The sequence below is a fragment of the Rhipicephalus microplus genome, chromosome X, assembly GCF_043290135.1.
Source record: "Rhipicephalus microplus isolate Deutch F79 chromosome X, USDA_Rmic, whole genome shotgun sequence".
In the NCBI taxonomy this organism is placed as follows: domain Eukaryota; kingdom Metazoa; phylum Arthropoda; class Arachnida; order Ixodida; family Ixodidae; genus Rhipicephalus; species Rhipicephalus microplus.
The window spans coordinates 501,968,562-501,978,098 of NC_134710.1; positions in this window are offsets into that span (position 1 = coordinate 501,968,562).

Genomic DNA, 9,537 nt, shown 5'->3' on the forward strand with positions numbered 1-9,537 from the left:
CCGTGTATAAGTTTAGATATGCCTTCAACAGTAACAATGATAGGAGACATGAAGCAGTACTCACGATCGGGAACACAGGGAACCGAAGAAAAGTCTTCATTAGTAAAAACCGAGCAAAAAAACGAATTGAAGGTTGAAGCACACTCATATGCAGAGACAGGAACATTATCGGCGTTATGTAATGTAACAATGTCTCTGCCACGGTCAGGCGAAATGGCACGCCAAAACTTTTTAGGGTTAGTCAGTAAAAGTGAAGACAGGTCGGCGGAAAAATATTTCTTTTTCGCTTCGCTAATCGCAAGACAATAAGATTTTAAACAGTTTTTATACATAGACCATGACTTAGAAGATGATGACCTTTTAGCTGAAGCATATAACCTTTTCTTTTTATTTCTGAGCGATCTAAGCGATTTATTAAACCACACCTAAACCTAGGAGGGCATGTTCCAGACCCGCTGTATCTAACATATACAGCAATGGGGAAAGAGGGCTGCCTTGTTTCAGTCTCCGCTGTTCTGTTACTGGGCGCGTGCGGGTTCGACCAAAAGTGGTTTCAACTGTGTTGCCAGTGTAGAGTCGGTGCAGTAGATCGATCCACACAGGCGGCATATTGAGTTCTTCCATCCGAGAAAGAAGGTGCCCGTGTGGCACGCTATCGTACTCCTTGGCCACGTCTAGAAAGCAGGCGATTGGCCCGCGGGATTCCCTGCGTGCGATCTCGATGCTCTGTAGGAGCACAAAGAGATTGTCCTCTCCTCGCCGATTCCGAGGGAAGCCATTTTGCAGCTCAGTAAGTGGTCCCTGCGTTTCCGCCCACCCACTCATCCATCTTTTGATGACCTGTGTGAAGAGTCTATACAGCACACTGGTGACGGTGAGTGGTCTATAATCGTGCAGTTGGTCACTGTTGCCTCCCCTCTTGGGCACCAGACACACCTTGCCGCGGCGCCAGTCCTCTGGGATGGGGTCACCATTAATAATGCCGGTGAAGGTGGACGCCAAGGTCTTTCTTGCATTCTGTCGAAGCCATTTGACTAGCCCAGGTGGAATTTCATCCAGTTCTTTGGCGCTGTGGGCTCCAATGTTGGACATGGCTCGGTTTATTGCCACCCGGGACACCTTCCATTTGCACTCCGCCGTGGTGCCGTTGTCCATCTCACATTCTTTTCCGCGAGGCTGGTACGACACTCCCTGTTGTTCTGGCGACGGGTTGTCATACATTCGCTGCATGTGGCTTATCAGGTGTTCTGCAAGGTCTGTGACAGCTTGACCTGTTGCGTCTCGGAGAGTTGGAATGGGGGCCTCGCGGTTGAGTGACGAGATATATGTCCAGAATTTGCGCGGTCCGTTGTTGCCAGCTTCTGTAATTGCACGCAGTTGTTTTTTTATTGCTTTCCGCGATTTTCTTCTGGACCATCTGTTGCATGTCTCTCTTGGTCCGCAAGAACTCCGGCCACGTCTGTTGGCATTCCTCAATCGAGAGGCGCTTTACTGCGTGTCGGTGAGCTCTATTGCGTCGTTGAGCCCTTACGTCGCGCTTCAAGTGCCGTTTTCACCTGCTGGTCCCACCAGGCCTTTGGTCTGGCACCTCCTCGGGATTGTACTCGCTTCTCATAGTGACACATAGTGCGTAAAAGCTCTCCCATGCACTCCACGTATGTGGTTTGCTGCGCATGTATGGAATTCTCTTCGAAGTCCTCCGCCACTCGTTCAAAGGATGTTGCCGGTAGGTAACGTCGAGCTGACTTGCGGCTTTTTGTCCGACGATTCCGATGGACAGAGGTAGAGAATGTCAGGGCGATGCGATTGTGGTCGCTACCCAAACTATAGCGCCCACTCTCATCCACATGCACTCTTGTCAGGTGTGCCGCTAGATTAGGCGATGTGAGGATACAGTCGATGCAAGATCGACTATTTCTGGCGCTCCATGTAGTCTCGCCTATGCAGTCGGGGGGAGGTAGGCGACTTCAAGGGAGAATGCAGCCGCAGCGCCCATAGCGCTCCCTGTATTTAAAATACTTGTAATATGTGTTTATTTCACAAACCTAAACTGATTGACTCGTTAAACACTTGCTTAGTAAAATATTTGTAGGCTTAACGCATTACACATGAATAACTAGCTTTAAGTAATAATTTTTAAAGTAACGTCATTTTCGTGCGGCACAGAAGCCAATTTTGTAGATATATTCCTCCGTGAGATGGATGGATGGACGGATAAATGGATAAATAGTTGTAGCTGTACCCTTTAGATTGGGCGGCAGCTAACGCCACCTAGCCGTCATACTTAGTGAACTAACCATTAGATTTATCTTTTCTTTTTCTTTGAATAGTGAAGTTGAGGACTGGTACTTTGCAGTGAATGGTTTAATTTTCATTCGTGCTTTGACTTTAGCCACCAATCAGATAACCTTCTTCCAGTTAATTCTACCCGCTTAAAGTCTATTTTGCCCTGCCTGTCCCTAAACCCCAGGGCTTAGAAAAACTCTGCGCCATCATCCTGAACTATAGGGTGAAGCCCTTTACAGAACATTATAAAGTGTTCCGAATCTGAAATCTAACCTATCTCCCTCATTACCACAGATGTCCATCAATCTCTGCAAATCTTCCTTGTTGTCGGCCATTAGCACTATATCATCTGCGTACATCAATGCTGGTAGTGCCTGTTCAATGATTTTTCCTTTTTTCACAAAAGAGAGGTTGAATCCCAGTCCACTTCTCTCTAATTTGGCCTCTAATCCTAGTAGGTACATCATGAATAACAAGGGTAACAGAGGACACCCCTGCCTAAGCCCCCGTTTTACCCTGCAGGCTTGGGTACCTCTTTTTCCCACTTTATAGCTACCTTGCTACCTTTATAGATATTCTTTCAAAGAGTAAAAGTAAAAAAATAAAAAAAGCTTACCACTTTCCCTTTTCAGCAGCCGACGTGATCTAAACCTCCCTTCATTATTCCATAAATACGTACATGAAACAAGGCCATTATCAATGACATTGTAAACATCTGCATTCACATCAAAGAGGCTAAATAATCATCTTTCATTCACACGCATATACGGTAAAACATACATTTTTAACTCATCTGCACTCCCCCGTGTCATCCGAATGTGAAACAGCATTCCAGATGAAATCGTAGCAGAAAACAATCGGGAAAAATTCTGGCACCTTCTACTCACCCATTTCAACGATTAACTACTCGTTTTATTCATATCAAAATCGGCACCTACGCGTTTATTCACTACTAGTATCTCGCTTTTTTTTTTCTCTTACTTTAATCTTATTTTGTTTGATGGTTTGAATACTAACATGTCATTCAGTTCTGTTAAGTTTTATTCAGTGATGTTTTCTTTTGAATAATGGAAATTCTTTTCACAATTTCTGCTAATTTTTTTAGCTTGTTTTACGTCATTATCTCACGCGTATACTCATCTGATGTTCATTGCCGTTCTATTCCTATTAAAATTATTATTATTTTCTCGTTGCTATTCCTGTTAGGACTTGTATAATTGACTTTTAGTTCATGTTATTGTTTCTATGGAAATTGTACCAATTCATGTATGCATTCCTTTTATGCTCCCCTTACACAATACCCTGTTGGGTCTGTAAGGTATTTTGAATAAATAAATAAATAAATTAGTGACTCCATCTTCCACACCAAGTGTGTCCAGTATTCCCCACAAGTCCTCTTGAACCACGCTATCGTATACTCCCTTGATATCCAAAAATGCTAGCCACAGGGGCCTGTGTTCCTTTTCTGCTATTTCGATGCACTGCGTCAGTGAGAGAACAGATTGTCTTCCACCCTCCTGTGTTTCCGAAACCCATTCTGCAGTTCCCCCAGCACCCCCTCATCCCCTATCCATGCCTGCAGTCTTTCCTTTATAATCTGCATCGCCAGCCTGTAGACCACTGATGTCACTGTTATAGGACGGTAGTTGTTTATGTCAGCTTTGTTCCCCTTTCCTTTATAGATCATGCTCATCCTGCTAAGTTTCCATCCATCAGGGACTTCACCATCGATTATTGTTTTGCTCACTGCCTCTCTCAAAGTCTGTTTTGATTTCGGACCCAATGTCTTTATCAGCATAATTGGAATGCCATCTGGGTCTGTTGATGTACTACTAGAAACCCTCCTCTCAGCCCTTTCCCACTCTCCTTGTGAAAATGGAGCCATTGCGCCGCTTGATCCATCCTTGTCTATTCTGGTGCATAAAGCACTTCTTTTTGAAATTTTTTTGTCACCCTTGTTCTTATATATTCAATAGCTTCGCCCCCTTCTAGCCTAGCACCTTGAGCTGTAGTTATAAACCTCTGTTCTAGGCTTGTCTCAATTCTTAGGGAGTTTAGATGGTTCCAAAATTTCGCAGCTGCCTATGTACTTCTGCCAGCCACTGAGCCCCCTTTCTTCTAATCTTTTCATTGACCAGAACAGATGCTTCCCTTCTACAGCTTAGAAAGATCTTGTCTCCTTTCCACTTTCACTGCTCTTCCAAAACTGAGCTTGATACGTTTGTAATGACTAGCCAGACTTCTGGAGCCACCTATATCTATGTGCATTCCCCTGAGCTTATCGAATATGTGACATCAGTCTGTAATCTATCACCGACTGCAGCCTTCCTACCTCCCTTGTTATTTGCCCTTCACACTTCTCAGTACTGTTGCAAATGATCAAATCATGCCTTTCACACATATCTATGATCATTTTGCCGACGGAATCCCGTCTGGCCGGGGACAAACATAGTGCAAAATAACAAAAACAAAAACGCCGACCAAGGTGAAATACACAAAACATAAAAAGACGTTTCAGCTCCCCACACGGGAGCTTTGTTCACAGTGACCGCAAATGGCATAGTGCGCTCTTCTTATGCATGTTTAATCATGTGTTGCAGACATCGCGCGTACACAGGGGGGAGTGTCCCAATATTTCTGTTCAACGTATGCGCAGTAGTTTGAATGGCCAGAGATTCCATGTGGAATCGTGGTAACAACTTTCTTTCCGTGGCAATGATGCAGGCTTTATCCCAGTCGATAGTGTGCCCAGTAGACGCAACATGCTCTGCGAGGGCATTAGAAGCTACTTTCTTATTCTTGACGTCATTAAAATGTTCCTGGAGCCTTCTTTTGTAATTGCCCGTTTCGCCAATGTATCCGTGTTCACAGTCTCTGCAAGGAATTTTATACACCACGCCGGGAAAATCTTGTCTGTCCAACTTATCTTTGACATTTGTAAGACAGCCTCGGAGCTTTCGTGTCGGAACGTGAGCCACTTGGACGTCGTAGCCACGCAATACCCGAGCGAGGGTCTCGCTGAAGCCTGGGACGTAAGGCACCGATGCGCGTTTTTTTTTTTTTTTTGTAGCAATGGTGTGTGACTGAGCCGGACGCTGCAGTTGTCGCTGCACCGAGTTCATGAAGGAAAGCGGGTGTCCGCAAGTAGCCAGCTCCCGTCGAACGGACTCAACATCTTCTACTGCGTCTTCTTCCTTAGAACAAATCCTCCAAGCGCGCCTTACGAGTGTAGACGCTACAGAACGTTTATGGCAGGATGGGTGGACAGAATTGAAGCTTAGAAAACGACCGGTGTGTGTTTCTTTTCTGTACACGCTGAAAGCCAGGCGCCCACCGTCTCGTTTCACGAGGACGTCAAGAAATGGAAGGCAGCCGTTTGATTCTTCTTCCACAGTAAACTTTATCGCGGCTTCCACGGAATTTAGCTGTTCCAAGAATACTGGCAGGGCATCCCGTTGCAAAACACAGAAACAATCATCCACATATTGAAGGAAAGTCTTGGGCGGGGCAGCAAATGAAGTGAGGGCCCGGTTTTCAACAGCCTCCATGATAAGGTTTGCGACAGTAACGGACACAGAAGATCCCATTGCAGTGCCATGCACCTGCTTATAGTATTTGCTCCTGAATATAAAGTAGGTGTTCTCCAAGCAGAACTTAAGCAACCATAACAGATCAGGAGCATCGATGGGCGTTCTGTCCGACAATGATTGGTCTGACTAGCACGTACCTTCCACTACATAGCGACCCAACAGCAAAACATCAAAAGGACCTTCAAAAGCTGCTAGCAGACGTCTTTCGCTTCGTGCTGCCTACACAAAAATCTTTATATTACTCTCTTCTTTGTAACGATGGATCAGCGCCAGCTAAAATCGACAATCCGCCCGATTGTCGATTTTACAAGGTCGCCTCTGAACAAGCTTTCGGCTTACCTACACCGGACCCTCTCGCCACTCGTTGGAAAAAGTGAAACGCACTTAAGAAATTCCAGTAAATTCATTGATAAAGTACGTGACATGGTACTAGATGACAATGATGTTCTAGCATCTTTTTTTGATGTACGGTCACTCTTTACAAGTGCACCTGTTGGTCTGGCAATCGACGTGTGCAAGACAGCCCTTGAGTCAGATCCCATTGCAGGTGCATGGCACTGCAATGGGATCTTCTGTGTCCCTCACTGTCGCAAACCTTACCATGGAGGCTGTTGAAAACCGGGCCCACACTTCATTTGCTGCCCCGCCCAAGACTTTCCTTCGATATGTGGATGATTGTTTCTGTGTTTTGCAATGGGATGCCCTGCCAGTATTTTCGGAACAGCTAAATTCCGTGAAAGCCGCGATACAGTTTACCGTGGAAGAAGAATCAAACGGCTGCCTTCCATTTCTTGACGTCCTCGTGAAACGAGACGGTAGGCGCCTGACTTTCAGCGTGTACAGAAAAAAAATACACCGTTCGTTTTCTAAGCTTCAATTCTGTGCACCCATCCTGCCATAAACGTTCTGTAGCGTCTACACTCGTAAAGCGTGCTTGGAGGATTTGTTCTAAGGAAGAAGATGCAGTAGAAGATGTTGAGTCCGTTCGACGAGAGCTGGCTACTTGCGGATACCCGCTTTCCTTCATGAACTCGGTGCAGCGACAACTGCAGCGTCCGGCTCAGTCACACACCATTGCTACAAAAAAAAAAAAAACGCGCATCGGTGCCTTACGTCCCAGGCTTCAGCGAGACCCTCGCTCGGGTATTGCGCGGCTACGACATCCAAGTGGCTCACGTTCCGACACGAAAGCTCCGAGGCCGTCTTACAAATGTCAAAGATAAGTTGGACAGACAAGATTTTCCCGGCGTGGTGTATAAAATTCCTTGCAAAGACTGTGAATACGGATACATTGGCGAAACGGGCAATTACAAAAGAAGGCTCCGGGAACATTTTAATGACGTCAAGAACAAGAAAGTAGCTTTTAATGCCCTCGCAGAGCATGTTGCGTCTACGGGCACGCTATCGACTGGGATAAAGCCTGCATCATTGCCACGGAAAGAAAGTTGTTACCACGATTGCACATGGAATCTCTGGCCATTCAAACTACTGCGCATACGTTGAACAGAAATATTGGGACACTCCCCCCTGTGTACGCGCGATGTCTGCAACACGTGATTAAACATGCATAAGAAGAGCGCACTACGCCATTTGCGGTCACTGTGAACAAGGCTCCCGTGTGGGGAGCCGAAACGTTTTTTTTTTAAGTTTTGTGTATTTCACCTTGGTCGGCGTTTTTGTTTGTTATTTTGCACTATACCCATCTATATTTTTTTATGTGCGCATTCATATCTCCTGGGACCTTGGCCGACAGCTTCCCATACGCGCAAAGCCACGAAAGCCCTCTTGTACTTTTTAAGGACCACCAGACTCCACGACCGCTTGTGAAAGAACTGTGCGAGACCGTGCTGTGTAGTCTCGAGCTGACTATTCATGCTTTTCTTTCTTACTTCTTTTCTATCTCTTTCCGTTCTATCATTCTCCTTTTCCCCCACCCCAAGTGTAGGGTAGCCAACCGAGCCAAGCTTGGTTAACCTCCCTGCCGTTCCTCTCTATCTCTTTCTCTCTCATATCTCCTTGTGTAATTATCTCACACTCTCCTCCTTATTCCTCAAAATCCTTTGATATACACTCCACCATTGCCCAATTTTCCTCTCTAGCCTTTGCTCCCGTCCACAAGTACACCAAACCAAGGAGTGTCATCTGCCCAGCTACTTTCCCTCTTTAAAGAGCTTAGGTGCCATGTACTGCCCTACACTTGCTCGATCAAAATGATTTTACAGAAAACGGGTCACCACCACACAGCGTGGGAGCAACTTTTGGGGGGAGCGGCGCGTGCTGTCTCGTTTGTCTCCTCCGCAAGGTTGATTGATATGTGGAGTTTAACGTCCCAAAACCACTATATGATTATGAGAGACGCCGTAGTGAAGGGCTCCGGAAATTTTGACCACCTGGGGTTCTTTAACGTGCACCCAAATCTGAGCACACGGGCCTACAACATTTCCGCCTCCATCGGAAATGCAGCCGCCGCAGCGAGGATTCGATCCCGCGACCTGCGGGTCAGCAGCCGAGTACCTTAGCCACTAGACCACCGCGGCGGGGCGCCCCTCCACAAGGTTACCCGCGCCGGTGAATGCAGCGCCCCAAGAGGCATCGGCGTGCTTTGGGGACCGGTTTCGGCGGCCGCTTTTCACACCTTCCCATTCTAGTCACCCTACCCACACAGACACGGCTGCTGCGCCGCATTGAAGTGATGTCATGCATTTTCCGGTTAGGGGCTTTCTTTGGATGGTTAGATCCAACTGCTTGTTTTGATGCGGATACGCTGTAAGGCTGACGGTGGATGGGCGCAGAGTCACCAGTGTTGATTCGGTGCTTGACAATATTAGTCTCGCCCAAGGGACAATCACAGATATAAAAAATGTCACCGTAGGAGGCCAAAACGCGGCAGAGAGCATCGGCCTGATGAGGCGAAAGGTCGGGTCCAGTCATATTTCGAAAGATGGCTTCGGCAGAACCAGGTAACCGTGAAACTTCAGCTTGGTCCGGAACAGTTACAGCGACAACGTTTATGTCATCATCTCTTATGGCATCGAGTTGAGCAATCGACATCTGGTAGGGCAACACTTGAGGAATGAGGCCGAAATTTAGGAGCGGAAGAAATACACAGTTGTCCACTATGATGGCGATGATATGCGGCACTGTAACACTGCGCGTCAGTCGTGCGTCTGTTATCGGTGTAACGATGTAGTCTCCGTCGGGAACTGGAGGGGTCGATGCCAGACAGACGTATGTCACAGCTCGAGGCGGCAAGCGAACAAAAGTGGTTGGACCCAAGCGGCTGACTGGCTTTTCACAGGCATCATAGAGCAGGGGAAGGTCGAGGCTGAGCATGCCAGAAAAAGAGTCAATTAAAGCCGAGTGTGCCGAGAAGAAATCAAGGCCTAGTATGAGGTCATGGGGGCAACGAACTAGAACGGCAAAAAGGACTACAGCGTGACGACCAGCAATGTTGACACGAGCAGTGCACATTCCGACGACTTCAGCGCTGCCATCGGCAACACGTATGGCTTGAGTCGTAGAGGGCGTCATGATCTTCTGCAAACGGTGGCGTAGATGTGCGCTCATAACGGATAGGTGGGCGCCTGCATCAACAAGGGCAATAACAGGAACATCGTCGACTTTTACTTCAATGAGGCTGTGGTGTGTGGGCAGTGCCAGT